The sequence below is a fragment of the Panthera onca genome, chromosome B1, assembly GCF_046562875.1.
Source record: "Panthera onca isolate mPanOnc1 chromosome B1, mPanOnc1 haplotype 2, whole genome shotgun sequence".
In the NCBI taxonomy this organism is placed as follows: Eukaryota; Metazoa; Chordata; class Mammalia; order Carnivora; family Felidae; genus Panthera; species Panthera onca.
This window is the reverse complement of record NC_138342.1, coordinates 204836541-204853356: the sequence shown is the minus strand read 5'-3', so window position 1 is coordinate 204853356 and position 16816 is coordinate 204836541. Positions and strand designations below refer to the sequence as shown.

General features: G+C 39.7%; 1 long non-coding RNA gene across 1 annotated transcript; it reads right to left on the bottom strand.

Moving 5' to 3' along the window:
• Positions 1-243: 243 nt before the first annotated feature.
• Positions 244-16044, bottom strand: LOC132691454 (uncharacterized). Its single transcript, XR_013554844.2, has 2 exons — positions 15994-16044; positions 244-505 (listed from the first exon to the last, which is right to left on the bottom strand). It is a non-coding gene; the product is annotated as an uncharacterized LOC132691454 (long non-coding RNA).
• Between the last annotated feature and the right edge of the window lie 772 nt (positions 16045-16816).

Below are 16816 nucleotides of genomic sequence, written 5' to 3'. Positions count from 1 at the left end.
TAAGAATATAGACTATCGGAAAAGGAGGTGCCACAAGGCAGGCTTTCAGACACCTGGGCAATATCTGAAAACGTGAAAAAAAAGTACTCCTTACTTCAAAAGCAACATTAGCCTTAGACAAAGGGATCGTGATGGAAGGTTTAGGAGGAAACCATATGATTTCATGGTGCTGTACCCATGGTCCTGTACCCTCAAGTCTCATCAAATTATACCCTTTAACTTGAGGCTATTTGTTATATGTAATTATACCTCATTAAAGAGAGTTTCAAAACATAAAATACTAGAAGAAAATGTGGGAAAGTTCCTTTTTAATACTGAAGCGCATGAGTGATATGAGTCTGCCCATGTCTCAAAAATCCAAAATAATAAGACATTTAAAAAATTAATAATAGCAGAATAAGAGGACCCTGAGCTCACCCTGCCCCATGTTTTCAACTACATAACATCCACATCCAAGTCCATGAACCAGAGAGCGATCCAAAGACTGGCAGAACAAACTCCACACCTAAATAGAAAGAAGCTGCATCAGAAAGGTTAGGAAGGTCAGAAAGGTGGAGGCTGGCTGCCTGCAGAATGGGCAGAGAAAGTGAGCTCACACCAGGGAGCTGACACAGGGAAGACTAATCTCCATAACACTTGGCATTAAAACCCAGAGGAGCTGAATTCCCTTGAGTTTAGATCCTGGAGCTTTGGAGGTCAGCTGACCCAGCACTGGGTGATCCAGGGGGATGAGTGATAGCCAAGTCCCTGCCTGTGTAGTGAGGCGATGTGAACATGGCATTTTACACAATGCCGAGGCCACAGGAGACAGATGTATTCATGCTGATTCCTGAGTGTGTTGGAGGACTTCTCCAACAATGAGGGCGCTCACAGGCACCATTCTTCTCCCCAGCCTCCCAGAATAAGCATAGAAGCACCCACCAGAGGGTGAGGCTGCACAGACACTTGCTACCTAACCCGCTAGCAGTGTGCCAGTCCCAAGGGTTCATTGGGGGACTCACCAAACCAAGACTGCTGGTCTCAGGGAAAACATTCTTTTTTTTTTTTTTAATTTTTTTTTCAACGTTTTTTATTTATTTTTGGGACAGAGAGAGACAGAGCATGAACGGGGGAGGGGCAGAGAGAGAGGGAGACACAGAATCGGAAACAGGCTCCAGGCTCCGAGCCATCAGCCCAGAGCCTGACGCGGGGCTCGAACTCACGGACCGCGAGATCGTGACCTGGCTGAAGTCGGACGCTTAACCGACTGCGCCACCCAGGCGCCCCAGGGAAAACATTCTTAAAACCACAAGGGCACCCTGCCGGACAACTTGCATGCATAGCTGCCACAGCATGCTGTGCACATCTGAACCTCACCCAGCTGTGCACATCCAGGCACCCTCATCCGTCTCACCCAGCCACATGTCCTCAGGCATAGATATGCTCTGTGCATATCCTCAAGCCCCTAGCTTCCACCCCTGGCCCCAGCCACCAAACATTGGGAAATATGGCATAGGACTAGTAGCCCTGTGCAAGTTTGCTACCACTCCTGCCCTGCTCCCAAGTTACCCAGCGGGCATAACACTCCGCAGATGGCCTGCCTGGGTCCCACTAACACCAATGAGAGCAAGCACAGCCCACAACAGGCATGCAATCAGTGCAGACACCTGTACTAAAAGGAAAAGTAACCCAGACACAACATCAGGCCGTGAGCAATATGATATCCCCCTGAAGGTCCAGGTCCTATAAATGGAGACGTGCACTACGGAGGTCTCCAGAACCTCTTCTTCATAATGTCATTAGTTTCAAGAGCAGAAGGCACAGCTGACATTCTTAACATAGAGAAATAGAGCCAGAGAGACAGACAAAATGGACACACAGAGATGTTTGTCCACAATGAAAGACCTAGTCAAAGCCACAGCCAGAGACCTAAGCCAAAGAGATATAAGTATCATACCTGATAAAGAATTGAAAGCAATGATTATAAGGATACTCATTGGAGTTGCAAAATGAGTAGAAGAGTGAGACCCCTGACTAGAGATAAGAAATAATACAGTAGACATTGAGGACACAATAAAGGAGAAACACGCTTGCTGGAATGAACAGAGGGATGGAAGATGCAGAGGAACAAACCAGGGACCTCAAAGACTGAGTAATGGAAATTAATCACACTGAACCAAAGAGAGAGAACAGAATTCTGCAATGTGAGATGAGACTAAGGGAACTCAGTGACTACAGCAAACATAATAATATTCATATTGTAGGAGTCCCAGAAGAAAGAGAAAAGGGGGCAGAAAATTTATTTGAGGAAATAATAGCTGAAAACATCCCTAATTGGGGGATGGAAACAAACATCCACACCCGGGAGACTAGAGAACTCCCATCAAAATCAACAAAATCAGGCCAACACACAAACATATTGTAAGCAAACTTGCAAATTACAGTGACAATAAAGAAAAACTCTTAAAAGCAGCAAGACAAAGAGACCTTAACTTAGAAGGGAAGACCCTTAAGGCTAGCTACAGATTTCTGAACAGAAATTTGGCAAGCCAGAAGTGAGTGACATCACATATTCAAAGTACTGAATGGAAAAATCAGCAGCCAAGAATACTCTATCCAGCAAGGCTATCATTCAGAATGGAAGGAGACACAGAGTTTCCCAAACAAAAACTAAAGGTGTTTGTACCACTAAACCAGTCCTGTAAGAAATATTAAGAGGGACTCTGAGTGGAAAGAAGAGACCAAAGTGACAGTATAGAGTAGAAGACACAAATCAAGTAAAAAATGAATATTTCTGTAAAAAATCAGTTAAGAAACTCAGAGAAATGGATTTGAAATATAATAACATCTACCAAAAACCTAGGGAGGAGAAAATAATGGGTGCAAAGGTAAATGACCATCAACTTAATACAAACTGCTAAATGCAGAAGAGGTTATATAAACACCTAAAGTAACCATATACTAAAACCAGTCATAAATATGCTAAGAATAAAGATAAAGAAATCAAATAGATCACTAAAGAAAATAAGCAAAACATGAAAGACAGACAAGAAAGGATCGGAGAAAATCATTAGAAACCACAAGAAAACAGGTAATAAAATGGCAATACATACATATATATCAATCATTTCTTTGAAGGTAAATGGAATGAATGCTCCAATCTAGAGACATAGGGTGTAAGAATGGATGAAAAAACAAAAGCTGGAGTAGCAAAATTTGTATCAGAAAAAATACACTTAAAAAAAAAAGTACATAACAAGAGACAGAGGAGGACACTATATAACAGTAAAGGGTACAATCCAAAAAGAAGATCTAACATCTGTAAATATATCCCACAATTAAGTGGGATTTATTCCCAAGCTACAAAGGTGGTTCAATATTCGCAAATCAATCAATGTGATACAATACATCAACAGGAGAAAGGATAAGAACCATATGATCAGGGCATATGGGTGGCTCAATAATGTAACAGTCCGACATCAGCTCAGGTCATGACCCCATGATTCGTGAGTTCAAGTCCCACATCAGAATCTGTGCTGAAAGCTCAGAGCCAAGAGCCTCCTTTGAATTCTGTGTCTTGCACTCTGTCTCTGCCCCTCCCATGCTCACGCTCTCTCTCAAGATTAATAAACTTTAAAAGAAAAGAACCATATGGTCATTTCAATACATGCAGAAAAAAGCATTTGACACGGTACACATCCATTCATGATTATAACCCCCTAAATTAAGTTTATGGGGAACATATATCAATGTAATAAAGGTTATCTATGAAAACCCTGCAGTTATAATCAACCTTAGTGGGGAAAATCTGAGAGCTTTTGCTGTAAGGTCAGGAAGAATACAAGGATGTTTACTCTTACCACTTTTTTTTTTCTATATATGAAATTTATTGTCAAATTGGTTTCCATACAACACCCAGTGCTCATCCCAAAAGGTGCCCTCCTCAATCCCATCACCCACCCTCCCCTCCCTCCCACCCCCCATCAACCCTCAGTTTGTTCTCAGTTTTTAACAGTCTCCTATGCTTTGGCTCTCTCCCACTCTAACCTCTTTTTTTTTTTTTTTCTTTCCTTCACCTCCCCCATGGGTTTCTGTTAAGTTTCTCAGGATCCACATAAGAGTGAAACCATATGGTATCTGTCTTTCTCTGTATGGCTTATTTCACTTAGCATCACACTCTCCAGTTCCATCCACGTTGCTACAAAAGGCCATAAACTCTTACCACTTTTAATAAACATAGTACTGGAAGTCCAAGCCACAGCCAGCAGATAAATGAAATGAAACAAAATGAACCAAAACAAAAGAAATAAAATAAAATAAAATAAAATAAAATAAAATAAAATAAAATAAAATAAAATAAAAACAAATCCAAATATGGAAGAAGTGAAATCTTCACACTTTGCAGATTACATGACACTATATATAGACAACCCTAAAGAGTCCACCCAGCAACACTAGAACTCATAAATGAATTCAGCAATGTCACAGGATACAAAATCATTGTACAGCAATCTGTTGTGTTTCTAGACAATACTGAAGTAGTAGAAAGAGAAATTAAGAAAACAGTCCCATTTACAGTTGTACACCAAATAATAAGATATCTATGAATAAATCTAACCAAAGTGGTGAGCGACCTATACTCTGAAAACTATAAAACAGTGATGAGAGAAATTCAAGATGACACAAAGATATGGAAGGACATTCCATACTTGTGGATTGGAAGTACAAATTTCATGAAAATGTCTATACTTCCCAAAGCAATTGACACTTTTAATGCAATCTCCATCAAAAAACCAACAGCATGGGGCGCCTGGGTGGCGCAGTCGGTTAAGCGTCCGACTTCAGCCAGGTCACGATCTCGCGGTCCGTGAGTTCGAGCCCCGCGTCAGGCTCTGGGCTGATGGCTCAGAGCCTGGAGCCTGATTCCGATTCTGTGTCTCCCTCTCTCTCTGCCCCTCCCCCGTTCATGCTCTGTCTCTCTCTGTCCCAAAAATAAATAAAAACTGTTGAAAAAAAAATTTAAAAAAAAAAAAAAAAAAAAAAACCAACAGCATTTTTCACAGAACTAGAAGAGTCCTAAAATTTGTATGGAACCACAAAAGACCCCAGCCTTCAGAGTAAACAACCTTTATGTGAAATGATAATTATGGATGGCTTTATGCCCCTGGATCTTTTGCTCCAAAACACAGTAACTCTGGCCTAAGTATTTGAACAAACATTAGACATATCCCAACCAAGGATCATTCTACAAAATACATTCTACAAACATACCCTCAAAACTTTGCAGATTATGAAAATATGGAAAATCTAAAAATTGTCATGGCCAAGTGGAGCCTGAGATAGGATGACTGTAATGTGCCAGCTGGGATGAGTCTGGAACAGAAGAAGTTAAAACCAAAGCGATCTGAATACAAATATAAACTTTAGTTAATACTACCATATCTCTTTGGGATATTGATTGTGATCATGTACCAACTCATAGGACATCAATATTCAGAAAACAGTCTGATGTATGTGGAGACTCAGCAATACCTTCCCAATTTTTTTGGTAACTAGGAACCCATCTCAAATGAAAAGATTATTAGTAATCATGGTTTTATGTTTTCAACACATAATATTATATGACTAGTTCTAGTATTAGTTACTAGTGATGAACGTGTACCTATTCTTGTTCTTACTAATGTTTAATTTAAATAATAGCATTCATGGTACAGAAAACTGAATGCATGATATATAAATCATAGAAACATCTATGTTACATATTTTAAGATAATAACGTATGTATATACCACTGTATTGTGTGGTATGTAAATTAAGTGTTTTTCTGATCTTGAATGAGCATGTCATTGAATGGCTTTCCATAAAGGTGGTTATCCTAGATAATGAATGATACTCAGATTTTACAGGATGTACTTCAAATCATGCCTGAACATTGTCAAAATAAAAATATACACACGGCCAGAAGAATCATTGTGACTGGCTCACCTATTGTAAAGAATCCTTGATTTAATATTTTCACGCATGTTTTTAGCAGGAATGCATGAGAATCAAATATTTCAAATCAAAGAGATATCCAAAGACTGGAAGAACGATAGGGAGTTCAAGGGGTTTCAGAAGGAAAAGATGTGACAATGAAGTGGCAGTCACAGGCAAGCAGCTTTCTCTTGGCTACTTTGACAGGTTTGCATGAGAGGATGTCCATCACAGCATGTGATCTGCAAAAGGGTAAGACCCAGAAGTACAAGAGGGAAAGACAACGCTTTAGGAAGAGGTGACTTGGAAAGGGTGCTTCTGTGCCTAAGTGATGGCTCAGGAACCTGGCTGGGTGTCCCTAGGTCAAAGACTTCAAAAGGCCAGCAGTAACCTAGACTCACAAAGATCTTAGTAACATACATCAAAGTAACTTAGAGCCACAAAGATCTTAGAGCCACAGAGTTGATCTTCACCTATGATTAGGAGATGGTCACAGTTTCACAGGATATGATCATCGGGCCGGCAGAGGATGGCTAAAATATTATTTAGGGCTATGTTTTTAATTAAAAAAATGTATGTGTAAAAATTTGGGTTTGGAATGTTAAGAAAAATCACAGACTCGTCATGGAGTTACTTATGTTAAGGCCCCATGTCACTAAACCTAATTTCATTCCTGTAGGAATGTAACCTTTAACCAGTCAGCAAATAATTTCCTAGTCAGTGCTGGAAATTTAACTGATAGATCACTTCCATTCCCCTCAGGGAGGTAATATTGTCTAAATAAGATATTCCATGCCACCATTTTTTAAAGTTTGTTTATATTGAGAGAGAGAGAAAGAGAGCACATGCAAGGGAGGGGCAGGAATAGAGGGAAAGAGAGAATCCCACGACAACGAGGTCATGATCTGAGCCAGGATCAAGAGTTAGACACTTAACCAAGCCATTCAGGCACCCTGAGAATGTGGAGTTTTAAAGGTTAGCGGTCTTGGCTGGGACACAGCCATAAGGGCACTGGCCTACTCCTGAAGAGAATGCAGCAAACGACTTGCAGGCAGACGGCATGGAAACAGTGATCTGTACATCACCTGGTGCACACAGTGGGGAGATTATACACTCATCGTGGAGAGCATCCCTGAGAGGCAGTGTTCACAATGAGGGGACAAAGGAGCTAGGACAGAGGAGCTGGGTGGCACCATTTTCCTCCTCTTTCCCCCAGCATAAACAGAGAGCCATCTTCTGGAAACAAGGTCATCCCCACACTGCCTGCCTAAGCTGCTTACACCAACCCCACATTCCTGTGCTTTGGCGAGTCTAGCCTTCTAGTTCAATCAAGCTTGCCTCAGTCCCAATGGAGCTGGCCCCTTCCCCAGAAGACCAGGTGAAGCCCATGACCACACCACCTCTCTTGACCAGACAGTTCTGCAGGGCTTCACTTCGAGTGGCAGTCGTTTCAAGTCTCATTTAACAAGCAGATCGGAGCAGACCGAAATAAAACTCAGCACATTCTGGCCAAGGACTATACATTGCCCATACAACTGCCCTGAAGGATAGTGCAGCCAGAACACAAAACACTGCATGCAACACATACCACAGACATTCCCTGATGTGCCAGACCCTGGACACGAGATGACCTCCTCTTCATAAAGCCATTCATCTCACAGGCAGGTAACATAATGAGTTTTGGTAACACAGAGAAGGCAAATACTCAGCCAAAATGCCAAGACAAGAGGAATGCATCCCAAATGAAAGAACAAGATAAGGTCATGGGCAGAGAAATGGAAGGAACACTTCCAAACTCATTCTATGAGGCCAGCTTGGCCTTGAGTCCAAACTAGACAAAGACCCCACTAAAAAGGAAAACTACAGGCCAATTTCCCTGATGAACCTGGATGCAAAAATTCTCAACAAAACTTAGCAAACCGGATCCAACAATACATAAAAAGAATTATTCACCACAATGAATCGGATTTATTCCTGGGATGCACAACAGATTCAATATCTGCAAATCAACTGATGTGATACATCACATTGATAAAAGAAAGGATAACAACCATATGATCCTCTCAATAGATGCAGAAAAAGCATTTGACAAAATGCAGCATCCATTCTTGATGAAAACAAAAAACCCTCATGAAAGGAGGGATAAAAGGATTGTGCCTCATATCAGTATGTCCAGATATGAAAGACCCACAGCTACTATCATTTTCAATGAGGAAAAACTGAGATCTTTCTCCCTAAGGTCAGGAACACGACTGGGATATCCACTTTCACCACTATTATTCAACATACTGTTGGAAGTCCTAACCTCAGCAATCAGACAACAAAAAGAAATACAAGGTGTCCAAATTGGCAAGGAGGAGTCAACCTTTCCCTCTTCGCAGACATGATACTTTGCATGGAAAATACAAAAGACTCCACTGAAAAACTGCTAGTACTGATACAGGAATTCAGGAAAGTCTCAGGATATAAAATCAATATACAGAAGTTGATTGCACTTCTATACACCAATAATGAATCAGCAGAAAGAGAAATCAAGGAATTGATCTCATTTACAACTGCACTGAAAATCATAAAATACCCAGGGATAAGCATAACCAAAAAGGTAAAAGAGCAGTACACTTAAAACAATAGAGGGGCGTCTGGGTGGCTGAGTCGGTTAAGCACTGACTTCGGCTCAGGTCATGATCCCGCATTTGTGGGATGGAGTCCCACGACAGGCTCTGTGCTGACAGCTCAGAGCCTGGAGCCTGCTTCAGAGTCTGTCTGTCTCTCTCTCTCTCTCTCTCTCTCTCTCTCTCTGCCCCTCCCCTGCTCATGTGCTCTCTCTTTCTCTCTCTCAAAAATAAACATTAAAAAAAAATAAAGGAACAAACCATACAACGTCTATGAAAGAAACTGAAGAAACACAAAGAAATGGAGAAACATTCCATGTTCATGGATTAGAAGAAGAAATATTGTTAAAATGTCAATACTAACCAAAGCAATCAATACATTCGATGCAATTCCTATCAAAATAACACCAGCATTCTTCACAAAGCTAGAACAAGCAACCCTAAAATTTGTAAGGAACCAGAAAAGACCTCAAATAGCCAAAGTCATGTTGAAAAAGAAAAACAAAATTGGAGACATTACAGTTCTGGACTTTATAGTGTATTAGAAAGCTGCAATCATCAAAACAGTATGGTACAGGCACAAAAACAGACACAGACATCAATGGAACGGAATAGGGAACCCAGAAATTGACCCTCAAACATATGGCTGAGTAATCTCTGACAACGCCGGAAAAAATATCCAATGGAAAAAAAGAGTCTCTTCAGCAAATGGTACTGGGAAAACTGGACAGTGAGAGGAATGAACCTGGATTATGTTCTTAAACCACGCACACGCACACACACGCAAACACACACACGCACACACACACATACACCTCTCAAAATGAATTAAAGATCTAAATGTAAGACAGGAGCCATCAAAATCCTAGAGGAGAAAAGACGCAATCTACCTCCTTGATCCTGGCTGCAGCAACTTCTTGATTGTCATGTCTCCAGAAGCAAGGACAATAAAAACCAAAATGAACTATTGGGACCTCAAGATAAAAAGCTTCTGCACAGCACAGGACACAATCGGCAAAACTAAAAGGCAACTAAATGAAATGGGAGAAGATATTTTCAGGTAACATATCAGATAAAGGGTTAGTACCCAAAATCTATTAAGAACTTATCATACTCAACACCCAAAAACCAAATAATCCAGTGAAGAAATGGGCAAAAGACATGAAGAGACACTTTAACAAAGATGACATCCAGATTGGTCACACGTGAAAAGATGCTCAATCTCACTAGTCATCACTGAAATACAAATCAAAACCACAATGAAATAACCCCTCACACCTATCAGAATGGCTAAAATTAACATCTCAGGAAATTACAGATGTTGGAAAAGATGCAGAGAAAGGGAACGCTTTTGCAATGCTGGTGGGAATGCAGTCGTGTAGCCACTCTGGAAAATAGTATGGAGATTTGTCACAAAAAAACAAGAATAGAACTACACTAGGACCCAGCAATTGCACTACTAAGTATTTATCCAAAGGATACACTAACGCTGACTCAAAGTGGCACATGCACTCCAATGTTTATAGCAGCATTATCAACAATAGCTAAATTATGCAAAGAGCCCAAATGACCATTGACTGATGAATGGATAAAGAAGATATGGTATATTTTTACAAGGGAATATTACTTGGTGATTAAAAAGAGTGAAATCTTGCTATTTGCAACAGCGTGGATGGAACCGGACTTTATTATGCTAAGCAAAATATGTCAGAGAAAGAAACACATCATATGATTTCTCTCATATGTGGAATTTAATAAAACTGATGAACGTAGTGAAAGGAAAGCAAAAATAAGATACAAACAGAAGAAGTCAAATGATAAGAGACTCTTAAAAACAGAGGAGAAACTCAGGGATCCTGGAGGGTTACTGAATAGGGGTATGGGCTAAATGGGTGATGGGCATTTAGGAGGATTACTTAGGATGAGTACTGCGTATATTTTGTACTTGATGGATCACTAAATTCTATTCCTGAAACTTTATTCCACTTTAAAGTAACTAATATTCCAGTTTAAGGTAACTTGGGCTTAAATTTAAAAAAGAAGAAATATTAAAAATAAGTAAAGAAATGTACTACCAGTCAAAAGAAATGAATATTTAAATCGGACTCTTTGAGTGGAAATGAAAGACCAAAAGTGTTACAGACAAGAAAGGATCAGAGAAAACATCAAGAAACAATGGCAAAACAACTAGTAGAATGGCACTAAATATATACCTATCAATAATTACTCTGAATGTACATGGACTAAATGCTCCAATCAAAAGACATTGGATAGGCTGTCAGAATGGCCAAAAAAAAGAAAAGAAAGGAAAAGAAAAGAAAAGAAACAAAAAAAAAAAAAAAACAAACAAGACCTATCTAGATGTTCCCTATAAAGCCTTATTTGGACTTAAGTCACCTGCAGATTTAAAGTGAGGAAATGAAGAAACATTTATCATGTCAATAATGTCAAAAGAAAGCCAGTAGCAATACTTATATCAGGCAAAATAAACTTTAAAACTGAGACTCTATTTTGGTACTCTTTGGGTAAATACCTAAAGTGAAATTGCATACATCCAATATTTATAGCAGCATTATCAACCGTAGCCAAACTATGGAGAAAGCCCAAGTATCCATCAACTGATGAAGGTATAAAGAAGTTATGGGGTGTGTGTGTGTTTGTGTGTGTGTGTGTGTGTATGTGTGTGTGTGTGTGTATACGTATGTACATATGTGTATGTTCATATATACATACATACATATGCATATACAATGAAATATAACTCAGCTTCAAGAAGAATGAAATCTTACCATTAGCAACGATGTGGATGGAGCTAGAATATATTATGCTAAGTGAAATATGTCAATCAGAGAAAGATAAATATATGATTTCACTCGTGGAATTTAAGAAAAAGATGAAAACGAGGGAAGGGGGCAGGAAAGAGAAGAGTGGTAACAAACCACATGAGTCTCCTAATGTTAGAGGAAAAAACTGAAGGTTGATGGAGGGATATGGGTGAGCACTGCGCTAGATGGGGGACGAGTATTAAGGAGAGCACTTGTTGTGATGAGTACTGGGTGTTGTATGTAAGGGATGAATCACCGAATTCTACTCCCGAATCCGAGAATGCACCGTATGTCAACTAAGACTTATATTAAAAAATAAATAAATAAGGCTATAACAAGAGTGGAAGACATAATAAGATGTCCCCTCATACTAAAGGGGACAGCCAAACAAGAATATCCAATGATTTTAAATTTTGATGCACCCAACATGCGATCACCAAGTATATAAAACATTTAACAACAACCATAAAAGAACTCATTTATAATAATATAACGATAGTAGAGGACTTTAACACATCACTCACATCAATGGACAGAACCTGTAAACAGAAAATCAACAAGGCAACAATGGCTTTGCATGCCACACCGGACCAGATTGGTTTAACAGATATATTCAGAACACTCCATACTAAAATGGCAGAGCACACATTCTTTTCAAGCGCACATGGGGCATTCTCCAGAGTTGATCACATTCTAGGTCACAAATCAGGCCTCAACATGTACCCAAAGAGAGATCAGACCAAGCATCATTTCTGACCACAAAGCTAGGAAACTTGAAGTTGACCAGAAAAAAAAAAGGGGGGGGGGGAAGGCCACAGATAAAGGGAGGTTAAACAACATGCTACTAAATGAATGGGTCAAACAGGAAATCAGTGAGAAAATACACTGAAACAAATGAAAATGAAAATGAAAATACACTGGTAAAAACCTTTGGAATGCAGCAAAAGCAGTCTACAATGGAAGTATATAGCAATACTAGCCTACCTTAAGGAGCAAGAAAAATCTCAAACTATCCTAACTGACTACTAAAGGAATGAGAAAAAGAACAGCAGAAGGAAGGAAATAATAGAGGTTAAAGCAGAAATAAGGAATATAGAAACCAAAAAGGCACTAGGCCAAATCAATGAAACCAGGGGCTGGTTCTTTGAAAACAGTAATCAACATGAAAACCTCCTAGGCAGACTTTTCACAAAGAAGACAGAAAGGACTCAAATAAATAAAATCACAAGTAAGAAAGGAGAAATAACAGTCAACACCACAAAAATACAGTTAGAATATTATGAACAATTACATGCAACAAATTGGACACGCTGAGAAAAATGGACAAATTCCTAGAAACACACAAAATACCAAAACTGAAACAGAAAGAAACATAAAATCTGAAAAAAGAAAGAAATCAAATTAGTAATTAAAAAAATCTACCCCCGAACACAAGAGTTCAGGGCCAGATGGCTTCACTGATGAATTCTACCATCCATTTAAGGAAGAGGTAATATGTATTCTCCTCGAATTATTACAAAAAATAAAAAAGAAGGAAAACCTACAAATTCATCTTATGAGGCCATCATTACCCTGATACCAAAACCAGATACAGCCTCCACTAAAACCGAAAACTGGAGTGGCACCTGTGTGGCTTGGTCGGTTTATGTCCAACTCTCAATTTCAGATTAGGACATTATCTTGCAGTGCGTGGGTTCGAGTCCCACGTTGGACCCTGCATTAATAGTGTGGAGCATGGCTGTATTCTCTCTCTCCCTGTCTCTCTGCCTCTCCCTCACTTTTATGTACTCTAAGTAAATAAACATTTAAAAATATGTTACAAATTTTTTAAATAAAACTGCAGACCAATAGGCTGATGAGTATGTATGCCCAAATTCCCATTAAAATACCTTCAAATTAAAGTCAACAATACATTAATAGAATCATTTACCATAATCAAGTGGGATATATTCCTGGGCTGGGAGGGTGATTCCACATTCACAGATCAAACAACATGATGCACCACAATAATAGAAGAAAGGATAAGAACAATATGATGCTTTCAACAGATGCAGGAAAACCATTTGACAAAATGTCACATCCATTCATGATAAAAACCCTCAGCAAAGTACATGGAGACTCAGCCTACCTGCACATATAAAGGTCATCTAGGAAAAACCCACAGCTAATCTCATCCTCAATGGGGAAAAATGGAAAGTTTTTCCTCCAAGGTCAGGGACAAGACAGGGATGCTCCCTCTCACCACTGTTATTCCACATAGCACTAGATCCTAGTGACAGCAATCAGACAACAAAAAGAAATAAGAGGAATCCAAATAGGCAAGGAAGAAGTAGAACTTTCGCTATATGGAACTGACATGATGCTCTCTATAAAAAACATGAAAGACTCCCTTAAAAATTGCTAAAATTGATATATGAATTCGACAAATCACAATATACAGAAATCAATGTACATAAATCTATTGCATTTCTGTAGACGAATAATGAATTAACAGAAAGAGAAAGTAAGGGATCAATCCCATTGACAGGTGCACCAAATACCCCAAGATACCTAGAATAAACCTAACCAAAGAGGTGAAAGACCTGTATTCTAAAGGCTATGAAATACTGATGAAAGAAATGGAAGAGGACACAAAGAAAAGGAAATATATTTCATGTTCATGGATGGGAAGAAGAAAATACTGTTAAAATGTCTACACTCCTCAAAACAATCTGCACATGTAATGAAATCCTTATCACACTAACAAAAACATTTGTCACAGAACTAGAACAAATAATCCCAAAATTTGTATGGAACGACAAAGACCCCAAACAGCCAAAACAAAACTGAAAACGAAAACTAAAGCTGGACATCACAGTTCCAGACTTCAGGTTATATTACAAAGCTGTACTGATCAGAACAGTATGCTACTGGCAAAACATCAACAACAACAAAACACAGAGGCATAGATCAATAGAATGGAAACCCAGAAATGAACTCACACCTATATGGTCGTTAATGCTGAGCAAAGCAGGAAAGAATATCGAATGGAAAAAAAAAAAAAAAAAAGATAGTCTTGGGACACGTGGATGTCTCAGTCACCGAGCATGTGATTGTGGATTCAGCTCAGGTCATGATCTCAGGGCAGTGCAGAGCATGCATGCGATTCTCTGTCTCCATTTCTCTCTGCTCCTCTTCTGCATGCTCTCTCTCTCTCTCTCTCTCTTTCAAAAATAAATAAATAAACTTTAAAAAAAGTCTCCTTAACATTGGTTTTGGAAAAACTAGACAGCAACCTGCAAAACAAAACAAAAACAACAATGGACCACTTTCTTAAAACATACACAAAAATAAATCCAACATGGATAAAGACCTATGTTTGAAACCTGAAACCATAAAAATCCCAGAGGATGACACAGGTAGTATCTTATTTGACATTGGCTGTACAAACATCTTTGTAGATATATCTCCTGAGATAAGGAAAACACAAGCAAAAATAATGGGACTTCTTAAAAATAAAAAGCTTCTGTCACCAAGGAAATCATCAACAAAACACTCACAGAATGATATTTGCAAACGACATCTGATAAAGGGTTAGTGTCCAAACTATATAAAGTTATACAGCACCCAAAAAATGAGAAATCCGATTAAAAATGGGCAGAAGACATGAATGGACACTTTCCCAGGGAAGACATACACATAGCCAAGAGACACATGAAAGATGCTCAACCATACTGATCTTCAGGGAAATACAATTCAAAAGTACAATGAGATAACACATCACATCTGTCAGAATGACTAAAATCAATGAAGGCTGAAACAGCAGGTGTTGCCAAGGATGTGGGGAAAGAGAAACACTCTTGCACTGTGGGTAGGAATGCAAACTGGTGCAGCCACTCTGGAAAACATCATGGAGATTTGTCAAAAGAAAAAAAACTGGAAATAGAACTACGTTTTGATCCAGAAATTTCGCTACGAGGTATTTACAGAAAGAATACAAAACTAATTCTTCAAAGGTATACATGCACCCTGATGTTTACAGCAACATTTTCTACAACAGCCAAATTACAGAAACTGCCCAAGCACCCATCAACTGGTGAATAAATTGAGATGTAGTAAGTGGAACGTAATATTACTTAACCATAAAAACATGAAATCTTGTCATTTGCCACGAGGTGGATGGAGCAAGAGAATGTAATGCTGGGTGAAATAAGCCTGTCAGAGAAAGAAAAATACCAGATGATTTCACTAACACATGAAAATAAAACAAAACAAAGGTGGGGGGGAGGAGACAATGACAAACAAACAGACTCTTAACTAGGAAACAAACTGAGGGCTTCCACAGTGAGGTGAGGAAATGGGTGAAACAGCTGCTGGGGATTAAGAAGTGCACCTGGGATGAGCACCGGGTGACGTGTGGAAGTGTTGCTCTATATTGCACACCTGAAACTAATATTACACTGTATCTTCACTCACTGGAATTTAAATTCAAAGATAAAATAAGGTTAATGACAGCTACCTACCAGGTTTTCTATAGTTTTCAATCACTTCACTATGTTGGAAAAATAACAATTAATTTTTTTTTTTAAAGCATGTATGATGTGGGGGACAGTTTGTGCCCTTACCTCGGTCTCTGGTTCCAGCAGGACTCGGAAAGTGGGTCCCAGCTCATTCTTCTTTTTTTTTTTTCTTTTTTTTAATTTTTTTTTAATGTTTATTTTATTTTGGGACAGAGAGAGACAGAGCATGAACTGGGGAGGGGCAGAGAGAGAGGGAGACACAGAATCGTAAGCAGGCTCCAGGCTCTGAGCCATCAGCCCAGAGCCTGACGCGGGGCTCGAACTCACGGACCGCGAGATCGTGACCTGAGCTGAAGTCGGACACTTAACCGACTGAGCCACCCAGGCGCCCCCCAGCTCATTCTTCTAGAAGGTCCTGAGACGAACATTTCATGTATTCACGTCCTAACGGAATGCAGCTCCCGTTCTTCTGAGTTTCTGTCAGGATTTCTTCCCGGAAACAAGCCTGAATCTGGAACAAACCATCCACTGCATCTATGAGGTGATGTTGTGGGACCCTGCAATCCGTGAGTCCTTTAGTAAAATACGTATTGTTCAAATATTGTCCGGGAAGGGGAGGAATGAAACATGGGGACAACCCAGAAAAATGCAAGGACCTGTGCTGCTCAGCAACTAGCTTTCCCAGGGAAGCCACCCAGTGTCCCCTCCTCAGCACTCAGTACAACAAGACAGCTTCTCTCTGGCGACTCAGGAGACACCAAGTTGCTGCAAAGCTCCCAAGGTCACCCCTGGGGCGGGCAGCAGAACCTGCTGGAAACACATCTCTGCTCTCTGTCCTGAGGCAGCAGCAGAGGCCCTGCGTCCCCTGGGAGCAACAGAAGCCCTTCCTGCTCTCAGGTGCCCTGGGTCAGAAAAGCCGATGGTGCGC